General features: G+C 37.1%; 1 non-coding gene across 1 annotated transcript; it reads right to left on the reverse strand.

Moving 5' to 3' along the window:
- Positions 1-12475: 12475 nt before the first annotated feature.
- Positions 12476-12582, reverse strand: LOC118480035. The gene has a single exon (XR_004861675.1). It is a non-coding gene; the product is annotated as a small nucleolar RNA R71 (small nucleolar RNA).
- Between the last annotated feature and the right edge of the window lie 528 nt (positions 12583-13110).

Here is a 13110-nt window from a genome sequence, read left to right on the forward strand (position 1 = left end):
TCAGAAAGCGATGTAGAGTTTGAAATTGAACAAAAGTCAAAACATGAAAAATGTAAAACACAACCAAACAAACATTGGGATAAAATAACATTGTTTTATTGATTACTGAACTATTCACAATGGTTACAAGCACAAATGTTACAGTGCAGTTGTCTGTCGACTACATCTTCGTTCGAGTCTTAGATTAGGATTATTTGTACAAGGCACTAAAATCAAGAAAACATGCTATAGTGTTGATTTCGCTCATAATGACACTTTGTCATTATAAGCGAAATCACATGATAATCTTGATTTCGCTTATAGAGTCGGTAAGTCTGATTTCGCTTTTATGTTCAATGTCTGATTTCGCTCTTGTGGACTCTGTGTCTATGAGCGAAATCCCAAGCCTATAAATTGGCATTTATGAGCGAAATCATATAGTTAGTTGGTCAAGGTCTTGTATGTGACGGCGAAGCCCTGCCGAATCGTCTCCAGTGCTTGTATATTGTCATCAGATCAATAAAAGAGACAATTCATAGTGAAATCAAGCTAAACAAAGACTGAATCAATGAATTCTGCCTCTGATTAAGTCTGAGCACTCTTCTGATCGACTCGTTAGGTCGTTTCACGGTCCTACAAGTGGTATCAGAGCTCAGGAGGAAGAGTTCTTACCGTTTAGCTCGTTTTCGCTGGAATATTCTGATTTCTACTCCTTCTTTCTTCAACAGAATGAGATTTACTGGTCAAAACCTGTTCAAAATTTCTCAGACTGTAGATAATTGGACATAGATAAATCCCTGAAAGTTTGAGACCTAAATTCAAAGTAAAAATGGACTAAAATTGAACCCGAGTTGATTTCGCTTATACGGACATTCTGTAATTTCGCTCATAGTTCACATCTGATTTCGCTCTTGGTGTCCTGATTTCGCTCAAGTTATAGGTTAATTTCGCTCCTGTGACACAATTGATAGAGATTTCGCTCCAAGGTACATTGGGATTTCGCTCCAAGGTGTCTGTTCATTCTAATTTCGCTCAAAATGACAGTGGTGATTTCGCTCTTGGGAACATAGTTGAGGTTTCGCTCAAAATTCGAGCTTGATTTTGCTCATTTGGTCATTATCTGATTTCGCTCCACTGAGCAATTGCTGATTTCGCTCAAAAGGACTTTCTGATTTTGCTTGAGTGGTTACCATCTGATTTCGCTCAAGGGACAATAGTCGTTTTGTGAAGAAATTTGTCAGAATTATATAAAAGATGGCATTAATGTTTGACGAAAAGGAGAATGAGTTTATTGGAAGATTGAATAATTATGGATGGTATAGAACGAGCACATATGAACAAGATGATAAGAAGATTTGGATGCTTAGACTTGACAATTTTGCATGTGAACAGAATGAAACAATGAAAGAAATGGAAAGAAGATTTGAGTGCTTAATAGACAAACTAAAAAGGTTTGACATAAAATTGACAGATGCTGAAAAGGTATCAAAGTTTGCAGATGCTTTACCTGCCGAATGGGATGATGTTTTAAAAGAATTCAAGCAAAAACCTAAATTTTCAAAATTAAATCCATTTGATTTCATCAATAAACTTCAAAAACACAGTTATGAAAATTCTGACAAGAAGAAAAAATTGATGAATAAAATCAAAGAGAATCTAGATGAATTGAATTTGGGAAATCTAGGAAAAATCAATTTGGATGTAATTACTGAGATTGATAAAAGAATTTGTATGTGTTTTGCTGCAAAACAAAACATGAAATATGATTTTAAGAGAGGATGTTACATTGATGAAAATTTAAAACCTCTTGATTTTGTTAAAATCGTTTGTGTAGGAACATACAAGACAGAATCAAAGGAAATGACAAAGAATGAAGAATCTGTGAAGAATGAACTTTCAAGTTCTGCATCAGTATGTTTTAAATGTGATAACTTTAAGACGGAAAATGACAAACTCGTGAAAGATGCGGAATGCTTGACTTTGGAAGTCAAAAAGCTGAATGATAAGAAGCAAGCTGATGATGAACAGATTCTTCTTTTGAAGGGAAATTGTGTAAAGCTGAAATCTGAAAATGACAAACTGTTAAGTAACTTGAACAGTTTGACATTGGAAAACCAGAAGTTGAAAGAAAATGCAAAAAATTTTGAAGACAAACTGAAAGCTTTTGAAATAGAAAAATTAAAAGCTGAGAAAGAATTTCAAAGTCAAATAAAAATTCTTGAAGATGGGAGAAATGTTTTTAGTCAAAATAACATTGAAAAGCAAAAAATGATAAATTCTCATCTTCAGACGATTATTCGACTTGAAAAGGAAGCTGATTGTGCTCGAAAGAAAATTGAGTTTTTGAAAGAGAAAGAAAAAGAGGATGAAAGCAAAAAGAAATCTTCAGAAAATGAAGATTTCTGGATAAGGCTTGAGAACAAGAACTTGAAAGCAAATGAAACAAAATTTCAAGAACAGATAAAAGTTTTAGAAAATGAAAAATTTGTTCTTGAAAACATGAAGAATGAGAATAAAGAATTAATCAAGTCTCATCTTGAAAGAATATCTCAGCTTGAAAACGAAGCTGAGAATTCAAGAAACAAGATTGATGAACTTGAGAAAAAATTGAAAGGTTTTGTGACCTCATTAGATTCTTTGAATACCCCTGTCCAAAACCGATCAATTCTGTTCCAATAAGTGACGATGTCACAAATTTTGACACGGTCAAAACTGAAGATTGTGATGAGAAATTTGATGATAAAAACGAAAAAATTGAAAAACAAAATTTGTTTTTGAAATTAAAAGAAAACTTTCAGAAAACTGTTTTGCAATCAACTGAAACAGGTGAATGTTCAACACAGAAACCTGTTAAGAAGATTGTAGAACAAAAACAAAAAGGTAAAAGTTTGAAAAATGTTAAAAAAGAGAATAACAGCTCATCAGATCGATCATCCAATCAAAAACAAAATTTACAAATAGTAAAAAATGAAAACTCAAAATTTGTTGGCAATAAGTGGTGCAGGTCGGACCACAGTGCTCAAAAGCCAAATCCAGCAAACATGAGGAAGGTATATCACCAAGCCAAACAGTGCTATGATCTGAGCATCTGGTGTGAAAGTGGTGATTGGTATGATAACAGAGTGTGTTACCAATGCGGTTATCAAGGACACATTGCTGTTAACTGCCAAGGTTGGAGTTATGAGACGAGAAGATGCTTTAACTGCAACATCAAAGGTCATATTGCCAGAGATTTCCCAAGGAGATCGAATGTCAGATTGAGGGCTAATTCTCAAAAGTTGGCAAAGATTCCAGTCAGTGTCAAGCCCCATGAACAGAAGGTTGAAAAACCTAAAGTTCAAGAACAGACAATTCAAGAAAAGAAAGTTAAACTTTCACAGGGGTAAAAAGACATACTGAGAAAGAAGAGGAAGAAGGCGAGAGTATTTGTAGAAGATTTTGCCCTCGGGTTCATCTGTTGGTAAAAATAAGAGTTCTGATGAATCAACTCCCTCGATTGCAAAGTCAAGCAAGATGAATTCATCAGACACAAATCTGAGGACGAAAGAAGAAAAGAATAAGAAGAAAATGGTCGGCGATGAATCTGACGTGTCAAAGTCAGACAAGCCATGTGCAGGCAATGATTCTGGCTCGTCAAAGCCAGAGGAGCCTGGTGTTGAGGTAAAAAAAGAGAATTCGGGTTTAACAATGGATGATGCAAATTTTCCACCATTGTTGAACAAGAATTCAAAATCACCCAAGGATCGTCAGGCTTGGGTGAATCTGTTCAAATAGAAAAGCCTGACTTGCCGGAACTCCCAGGTTGGTAATTGGGGAGTAGGAATCAGCATCTTTCTTGAGAAATTCACAGGTTGGTAACTGTGATATTTCGACCTACAAGTGGTTAATCAAGGACATTAAGTTGTACTTGATTTTCTACAAGTGGTGTTTGAGATTTAAAACTGAAATTGTAAAATCCATCATGTGTGTGAAGAAAACAATGTGATGAAGTGACCCCGAATCTACAAATGATTGGTAAAACAAACTAATTTTTCCAGAAAAACCATTTTGATTAAAACAAACTTAAGTGTTTTGAAATCATAATGGGAAAATAGTTTGTTGTGAGGGGGAGTTCTGATTGTTTATGCCAGGTAGATGGAGAATTGAAGTGATTCTCATCAAGTTGTCAAGTTTGTACAGTTTGTTTCAAATTTTCCCAGAAAATCAAAATTGAAACATATTTTGATTTTAGGGGGAGTAAAAATTTAAAAAAAAAAATTAGAAAATTTGAAAAATGTCAAAAACATAAAAAAGTTAAAAATGAGTTTTGCTGAAACAAGAGGAAATGATAGAAAATCAGTGGACTTTCACAGCATGCTAAAGATATATAAAGTCTAAAAAGTGATAAACGGTCTCACTAAAGATGTGACGATAGGCTCAGCTAGACTAGTAGATTTGCAATTACGATACAAACATAAAGAAAAAGCCTAGTTCTAGTGGAAACATGATCAAAAGCGTAGTACTTAGTTTTTGTCCTTCTTGATTGTGTGCCTGCTTAGTAATTGCTGAATGCCAAAAGCATAAAAACTGGTTAAGTTTGTGAGCTTTTACAACTTTACTAAAAATGACACTGTGATTGTGCATTTCATTTTGCAAAGATTTAAACTTGTTTTATTTCATTATTTTGTTTAAACATTGGACATCCTCTGCGTATACGTGAGTATCGACCTGGATGTTATTGCCTAAACGTTCTGCTTTATTTTCTTTGGTGTTTCGTTTAAGCTTTGGATCACCATTGCGTATACGAGAGTATCGACCTGGTGGTTAAATCCTAAACAACTTCAACTTATTTTTGATTTCTTATTTTGTTTAAACATTGAACTTTCTCTGCGTATACGGAAGTATCGACCTGATTGTTAATGTTTAAACATTCTGCGTTGTTTTCGCACAAATCATAGTTGATCAAAGTTTAAAGGCATTACTTGAGTCAGTGTATTGCATGATGAGGGGATATGCTGAGATCGTGGGGTCCATTAGAATTGTGTGCAAAATTAATATACTTTAACGTATCGGTAAGCATGTCGAAAGTTTTTAGATTGAGTTTAAGTGGACAACAATATCGTCAATCTATGTGAATCGTTTAGAACTTAAAACGATTAAAAGCTTAACGGTGCTTGTGATGTGTCTAAAATCTGATATGATCCTCTTTTGCAAACTCACAAAAATATGTTTGTACATATTTCATTTCTGCATTTAATTTCTGTTATTGCATTTATGTTTCATATTTTGAAAAATTCAAAAAGATTTTCGACAACTGATGTTGGAAAGCTGATATTCAAAATCTCAACGGCTAAACATGATGAAAAGATGGGTTGATTAATTGATTTGAAATGTTTAATATGATTCATTAATTTGAATCAGATTTTGGAATGTTTCAAAGTTGATAAATTTCAAATGTGAAAAATTCTCAAAGGTTTAGTTGATTCATTAAGGTGAATCACAATATTGTTTGTTTGTAATAGGGTGTTTGAGATATGTAGGTTTCTGATCCTGTTGCTACGGAAAGCCAGGAAATGCATCAGAACCTGTGGAGAGCTTTATCAGAGAAAATGCCAGGATTTGATTTCAAAAGGTGATAACAAATTCCAGACAGCGATCCCAGCTCGATGAAAGGGGGAGTCTGACGAAAGTTAGAACCAGAGAAAGATCCGGGTACATGATTCCAGGAAGAGTTCCTGAAGAAGACCGATCAGGATTGAAGAATTGTCATGTTGAAGACTCTCACTGAAGATTCCGTCAACATTCAAGGGGGAGTCTGTTGGTGCAGTTGTCTGTCGACTACATCTTCGTTCGAGTCTTAGGTTAGGATTATTTGTACAGTGCACGAAAATCAAGAAAACATGTTATAGTGTTGATTTCGCTCATAATGACACTTTTTCATTATAAGCGAAATCACATGATAATCTTGATTTCGCTTATAGAGTCAGTAAGTCTGATTTCGCTTTTATGTACAATGTCTGATTTCGCTCTTGTGGACTCTGTGTCTATGAGCGAAATCCCAAGCCTATAAATAGGCATTTATGAGCGAAATCATATAGTTAGTTGGTCAAGGTCTTGTATGTGACGGCGAAGCCCCGCCGAATCGTCTCCAGTGCTTGTATATTGTCATCAGATCAATAAAAGAGACAATTAATAGTGAAATCAAGCTAAACAAAGACTGAATCAATGAATTCCGCCTCTGATTCAGTCTGAGCACTCTTCTGATCGACTCGTTAGGTCGTTTCACGGTCCTACACCTCATCATAAAAAGTATAATTGTTTCTCAATGGTGGTGGTACCTGATGAAATTCTAAACCAATACCTTTTTTACACTTGTCATTATCTTTGTCATCTGGTGTGATGTTGAAAATGCATTCGAGAATGTACGAAGAGTTATGATAACTTTGAAGTTTGGTAACAACCTTTTCTTTCTCAGCTAAGACTTGTTTAAGATGAGCAATTTCATGAACACACTTGTTTAGTTCAAGTTGCTTTTCTTTAAACTTTCTCTCATACATTTCTTTAGTGATTAAAGTTTCAGACAATCTTTGGTCAAAACTTTTGACTTGGCTCTTCAAAGTATCATAAGCTTCTTGTACTCTCTGACTCGACCACTTCAAAGAATCATACTCTTTTTGAAAATCTTGAAATTTATTTTCTTTTTCAACACAACCAACACATTTTGCTGTACACAGTTGTCTATAAACATCATTATCCTTTTCAAGACCTTGACATTTCTGTGTCAGTTTTTCAACTTTAGTTTCAAAATTTCTTCTTTGTCAATCATTTCTTTACATTTTGTTGTGAAAACATTTTCAAGTTTAACTATTTCATTATCTTTTGTTTTTATGATGTTATATTTTTCAGTACAGGCTTTACACATTTCTATGCAATTCCTGCACTTGCTTTCATTGTTATCATCAGTTTCAACATTTGATAGATCAGAAGATTCACTTACCTCAGTCTCTTTCAGCACCGGTTCTCCTGTCTGATCTTCCTCTTTGTTCTCTTCTTTTTCTTCTTACTGTTCTTCTTCAATCTTCTGCTCTTCGTCAGCAACAAGCTTTGCAGTAATCTTCACTTCTTCAACCATCTTTTTCAACTCTTCTTCTTTTCTCTTCTTCATTTCTACGACCTTTGGTAGACTCGCTTCACAAACTTCCTTTATCTTGCTCACCAAATCCGATAAATATTCTTTATCAGATAACCTTCTTGTGTTGAAAGTAGCCTGACTTGGAAGCAAATTTTTTACAGCTTCAAAATCCACCTTTGATGGGTCAATAACTGGATTACCCCGTGGATCCATGTAACATTCTGATTCATCATTCCATCTTTTGGCTCTCTGGGCTTCTTTGAAAGGTTCCCTGAATTTTTCGATTTCCCATCTTACGTAATCTATTTTCCACCATCTATCAGGATCAACATTAGCCACAAATGCATATCCAACTGCATCTTCTTCAGGTAGAACTTGACTCCGGTCATAACCTTCATCGTCATGAATAACTGCAAGAGCCCTTGATTTTTCTTCAACCTGCTTCATTCTTGGAGGTTCAGACTTGTTCTGATGATAAATTGCTTTCTTGTCATAATCTTCTTTGAACGGATTTTCAGAATCATCAGCATAAGCATTTTGGCACTGTCTTTTGAAGTGACCTTTCTGTTTACACTTAAAACACGTCACTTTGGATTTGTCAAAGCCTAACTTGGTAGACGGTCCACCAATAGACTTTCTTCTTGTAATCTCCATGAAACGTTGTGCCCTTCTCACCGCACTGGCCATACACCACCTTATGTCGATCAGTTCCATCTCTTCAGGATGTATTTGATCGTAGTCTTCTTTCGTTAGGTTGGTGTTGCCTATCTTGCCAGCTACAAGGCTTTCATATGATTCAAGGACTGAAGCTAGAAAAACTATCTGCTGCTTAGCAGATTCTTCGCTGAAATTTTGACCATTCTTCAAATCTACAGCGATATTGCATGGAAATAAATTCTTTGAAGCAGATTGGCTTAAAGTTGTTGAAGAAGATCCACTGTGAAAACCACTGTGAGGACTTTCATTGTTTACAGAATTTGAGCTTTCTGCAGAAAACGCTGTTCTTGGAGACCCAGCCTATTGTACATTTCCTCTGTAGTACAGCTCCACATTCTGCTGATGAGCTGGATTGTTGACTTTAGATCTCTTTATCTCCAACTCATGGCTTTCAAGTCTTTCGATCAGCAAATCCACTATTAACTCTTCATGCTTGATTGTGTTTTTCAACATTAAAGCAAAGTATTTCCAATCTTGATCATTTGGCAATGAGTCAAACAGTTTATCAACCAGCTCCTCTTGAGTGTATGTGAGTTTGTATCTGGCCAGTTCCATCTTCAGATGTCCGAATCTCTCGATCATTTTACAAACAGATTCATTTTTCATACAGCTAAATAGATCAAACTCTTTACGCAACAATTTCTTTTTGTGTTTCACAATCTCAGAAGTACCTACACATTTTCTCTCTAATGCTTCCCATAAACTCTTTGATGTTTTCTCTTGTTCAAGTAGCGAAATAATATCTTCTCTCACTAACTGTTTGAACAATGTAATCATTTTGTATTCAGCTGCAACATTTTTTATATCTATTTCTGTGAAATCTTTTTCATCTATTAACTCTCCTCCTTCCTTCACTGGTTCTGTATATCCATTTTTTAGTTTTAACCAACTTTCAGGAGCGAAAGCTTTTACCTAACCCTCAAATCGGTTTTTCCACCAGTTATAATCTTCAATCTTCATTAGCTTCGGTGGTTTCTGTTGGCTTCCATACATGTTCTCAGACTTCAAATTCTCTTAAATCTCTTTCGAATATTCTCTCATATCAGATCTTCTTTCTGTCGATTCTGAAGTGAACGCGTTGTAGAATGTGTCGTAAAATTCTTCACCACTGCTAGACATCTTCAATCACCTGAGAACAAACAATCAAACACAATCAGTTTAAACAGTATCAATTAATGTGAAATAAACTGACACTCGGTTGTCGTGAAATGATCTTGACACAAGACACTTCGGAGCGAAATTAGATTTCAATTTAAATCCCACTTTCAAGCGAAATAGTGATTTCAAGCGAAATCACAGGAACCACTTTTGGATCGAAATCACTAAACTAACAGGTTCAAGCGAAATCAACCAATGATACTTCAAGCGAAATCCCAACTTAGTAGTTTCAAGCGGACTAACACTCTTTGCTATTTGAAGCGAAATTAGTCTATATTAGTTCAAGCGAAATCACTTGTATAACCACTTCGAGCGAAATCAGTACAATATTTGGAGCGGAATCACATGTATCAATTTGATAGTCCAAGCGGAATTGTCAAATGGAGCGGAATCAAGTGACATTTTTAACGGAATCACGTTTTGAAGCGGAATAACCTGACTTTTTAGGCGGAACTAGAATCTGTCCGTTCAAGCGGAATCAAATGTTTGGCCAGTTTTTGTCATTTTTAGTCCGAATTTTGGTCTCAAACTCTCAAGGCTTTGTTACAACGTAGTTTTGTACAATCTGTGAAAAATTCAGACCATTTTGACCGTAGAAACTTGTTCAGATTGAAAAAGAAGGTGCAGAAGACAGAAATCTGATGCAATTGAGCTAAACTCTTCCTCCTAAGCTCTGATACCACTTGTAGGATCGTTTTTGGACCCAAACGAGTCAATCAGAAAAGTTGTTAATCCGGATCAAAGGCGGAATCAATGAAACGAACGCTCAATGTAATTATAATGCCTCTTATATTGATTTAACACTGATTACAACCTGAGAACAATTTGGCAGCACTTCGTTACAAATTCCAGATCCCGTGCCAAATGAAACAGTCAAGTGCACTATATATACTAGTGATATTCCGCTCGAAATGGCATGGAGAACTTTCAAGCGGAATCAGAAGTTTCTGATTTCGCTTGGAATGACTCCTTGCACTTTCAAGCGGAATCACCTCTTTAACCACTAAAATCTGATTCTCGAACCTCGTGCACTGATTATCCCATTCTATCCTATTACATGATACAAGACGAAGTCAATAGACGTAATGCACTAACAACACGCCTCATGCTCAGTGAGCACGGGGGCGTGCCCAAGTGTCTGCAGAAAAGACAAAGTTGTAGAAACTTCTATCACCCACCATGGGGGCGTGCCCAGCGGACACAGGGCCGTGGTCAACTCTAAGATTCGTAGAATCTGAGGAAATCTTGAGAGTACATATACGCTTCTGCACACGGGGTCGTGCCCAGCGGACACGGTGGCGTGGTTAACTAATGCAGACAAACTACAATTAATGAAGAAAGAGAAGGAGGATGGACAAAGGGCCGTGCCCAATGGACACGGGGCCGTGCCCAAGCTACTGTTCAAGCTATAAATAGGGGTGCTTGGCTTATTTGCAAACCATCCCTTGGCACACCACCTCTCTCACACTTCACCCACACTCCAACACCACCACAACACCATCATCCACCACCATCATCCATCATCCATCATAGAGTGTGTGAGTCATCTCGGGATCCAAGATTGATTGTAAGAGTTCTTGATAATCAAAGGCCATGTTTGCCTAAGTCTCTTACATCACTTGGTGAAGACAAGTGTTTAGTGTAATACTTTTTATTTTTAATCTTTTCGCACTTTTTATTTGGTTATGTATTAATGACTTTAATAACTAGTCTCTTATGTTGAAGGTGATTCTTCCTTATCATTTGTCCGTGGTGTCTTGGCATTATTTTACTGTCTATATAAAATAAATGATTTTCACCATTCATATCTCCACGGTCTATATGGGATATGTTGGCTACCTAGTCGGGGGTTAAGGGAATGGTTTGGTAAGAGTCTTGCCTTCTTCAGTGTATAGATCCTCCAAGGACCTGGGTCAAATTTAGTAGGACCTCCTTCAATACCCACCGGTATTGGATGGCGGGGGTCCAAACTCTTTGATCCCCTCATATGTAAGCTACTATTAAAACTTTAACCTGGCTACTTAGGACTGTATCCCTGCTGACTCAGACTACTTAGCCGAGGGTAACATCACCTTCAAAAGAGGGGCCTACCACATTATGCATTAATAACTTAATTAATTATCTTTCAACAATCCGACCCTTTAGGATTGTATCCTTGCTGACTCAAACTACTGGGTTGAGGGTAACATCACCTTCAAAAGAGGGGCCCTACTACAATAACTAAGATAATCTCTTAAAAAGTGCAAAAGTGCGGAAATAATCAAAGGTTACACTACACACGAGTCGGATCCAAGTGATTCATCTTGTCTATCTGTTTTACTTTTATTTTATTTTATTTTTCAGCATTTTGAGTTTTTTTTATTTTCTAGTTTAAAACATTTTTCTAAACTTTTGATTTGATTAGACGTTGAGGATAAACCGGTACTAAAAGCTCTTGTGTCCTTGGACGACCTCCGTATCTTACCAACACTATACTACGCTCACGATGGGTGCACTTGCCCATATGTGTGATTGGTGTTAGTAAAATATCGTGTTTTATAAATTTAAAACTTGACTAACGTATAAAAAGGGCTAAAAATATATATAAAAACATAAAACACCACACGCGCACCAAGTTTTTGGCGCCGTTGCCGGGGACACAAGGATTTTAAGAAAGTTAGGAATCAACGGCCTAATCGTTTTTTTCTAATTTTTTTTAGGATTTTTCTTAATTTTTCAGTTTCTGCAGAGCTCAGCACGGGCCGTGCCTGGTCGGACACGGGCCGTGCCCAACATCGTTACTGGCAGTTTTTATTTTCCGAGTTACAAAGAGTTGAGCACGGGGCCGTGTCGGTGCAACACGGGGCCATGTCGAACTCCCAAGTAACAGGGATCCAGAAAACAGTCACTGTATCTCCAACTACGGGCCGTGTTCATCTGAACACGGGGCCATGGTGAAGCTTCTGACCAACGTTCTTTTTTGTTTTTTATTGCAGGACTTGGAACCCAGGCGCCACATCTGAACTTTCCACGTAGTGTATGAGCTCCAGTTCTAGTAGAGACATAAAAGAACCCCTAGACGAACCCGAGTGCTTTCTAAGAAGAAGACTTAAAGCTAAAAACCAAGAGAAAGTTTCGGGGGACCCATTTCCAATGGCGGACCAACGTACCCTCATGGATTACCTATGACCCACCGTAGGTAATCTCGGCGCCGCTATCAATGCACCGAATATCGAAGCCAACAACTTTGAACTTCGGCCACATTTGATACAAATGCTTCAAAACTCCGCAACCTTCCATGGGCTTGCGGACGAGGATCCCTATCTACATATTACTAATTTCTTAGAAATATGTGATACCTTTCGGATCAATGGAGCATCAAACGATGCCATCCGCCTTCGAATGTTTCCATTCTCACTAAAGGACCGAGCTAAGGCATGGCTCTATACCCTCCCAGTTGGCTCGGTAAACACCTGGGATGAACTAGCCCAAAAGTTTCTATATAAATATTTCCCTCCTGCTAAAACAGCTAAATTAATGACTGAAATTAATACATATTCACAAGAGGATGGGGAATCCTTATATAAAACTTGGGAAACGTTCAAGGAGCTACTAAGAAAGTGTCCTCATCACGGTCTTGCGGTATGGCAACAAGTATCCACTTTCTATAATGGGTTGTTGCCACACATAAAACAAACACTTGACTCTAGCTCCGGGGGACTTTTAGGTAATCGTCACCCAAATGAAATATATAATCAAATTGAGGAAATTGCTCAAACCAATTTTCAGTGGCACACTCCCCGAGGCAATAAATCTATTGGCGCCCATAAGGTTGACGAAAGCACTTCTTTATAAGCTCAAATCGAGGCCCTTTCTTCAAAAATCGAAAAGCTAGAGATGGCAAAAACGGCCTCGGTTATGGCTTGTGAGGGGTGTGGTGGGCCACATGAAAATTGGAGTTGTATGAAAGAAGTAGATAATCAAACAGAATCGGTAAACTACATTGATAATAGACCTAGGTCGCCGGGTCCCCCAACAGGTACCTACAACCAAGGATGGCGTAACCACCCTAACCTTGGTTGGAGAGAACCCGACAATGGTAGTAACCAACAAAATCTAAACCAACGAACAAACTTTCAACAACCAAGAAACGAGTCTCAAAATTT

Source organism: Helianthus annuus, chromosome 6 (assembly GCF_002127325.2).
Source record: "Helianthus annuus cultivar XRQ/B chromosome 6, HanXRQr2.0-SUNRISE, whole genome shotgun sequence".
Classification (NCBI taxonomy): domain Eukaryota; kingdom Viridiplantae; phylum Streptophyta; class Magnoliopsida; order Asterales; family Asteraceae; genus Helianthus; species Helianthus annuus.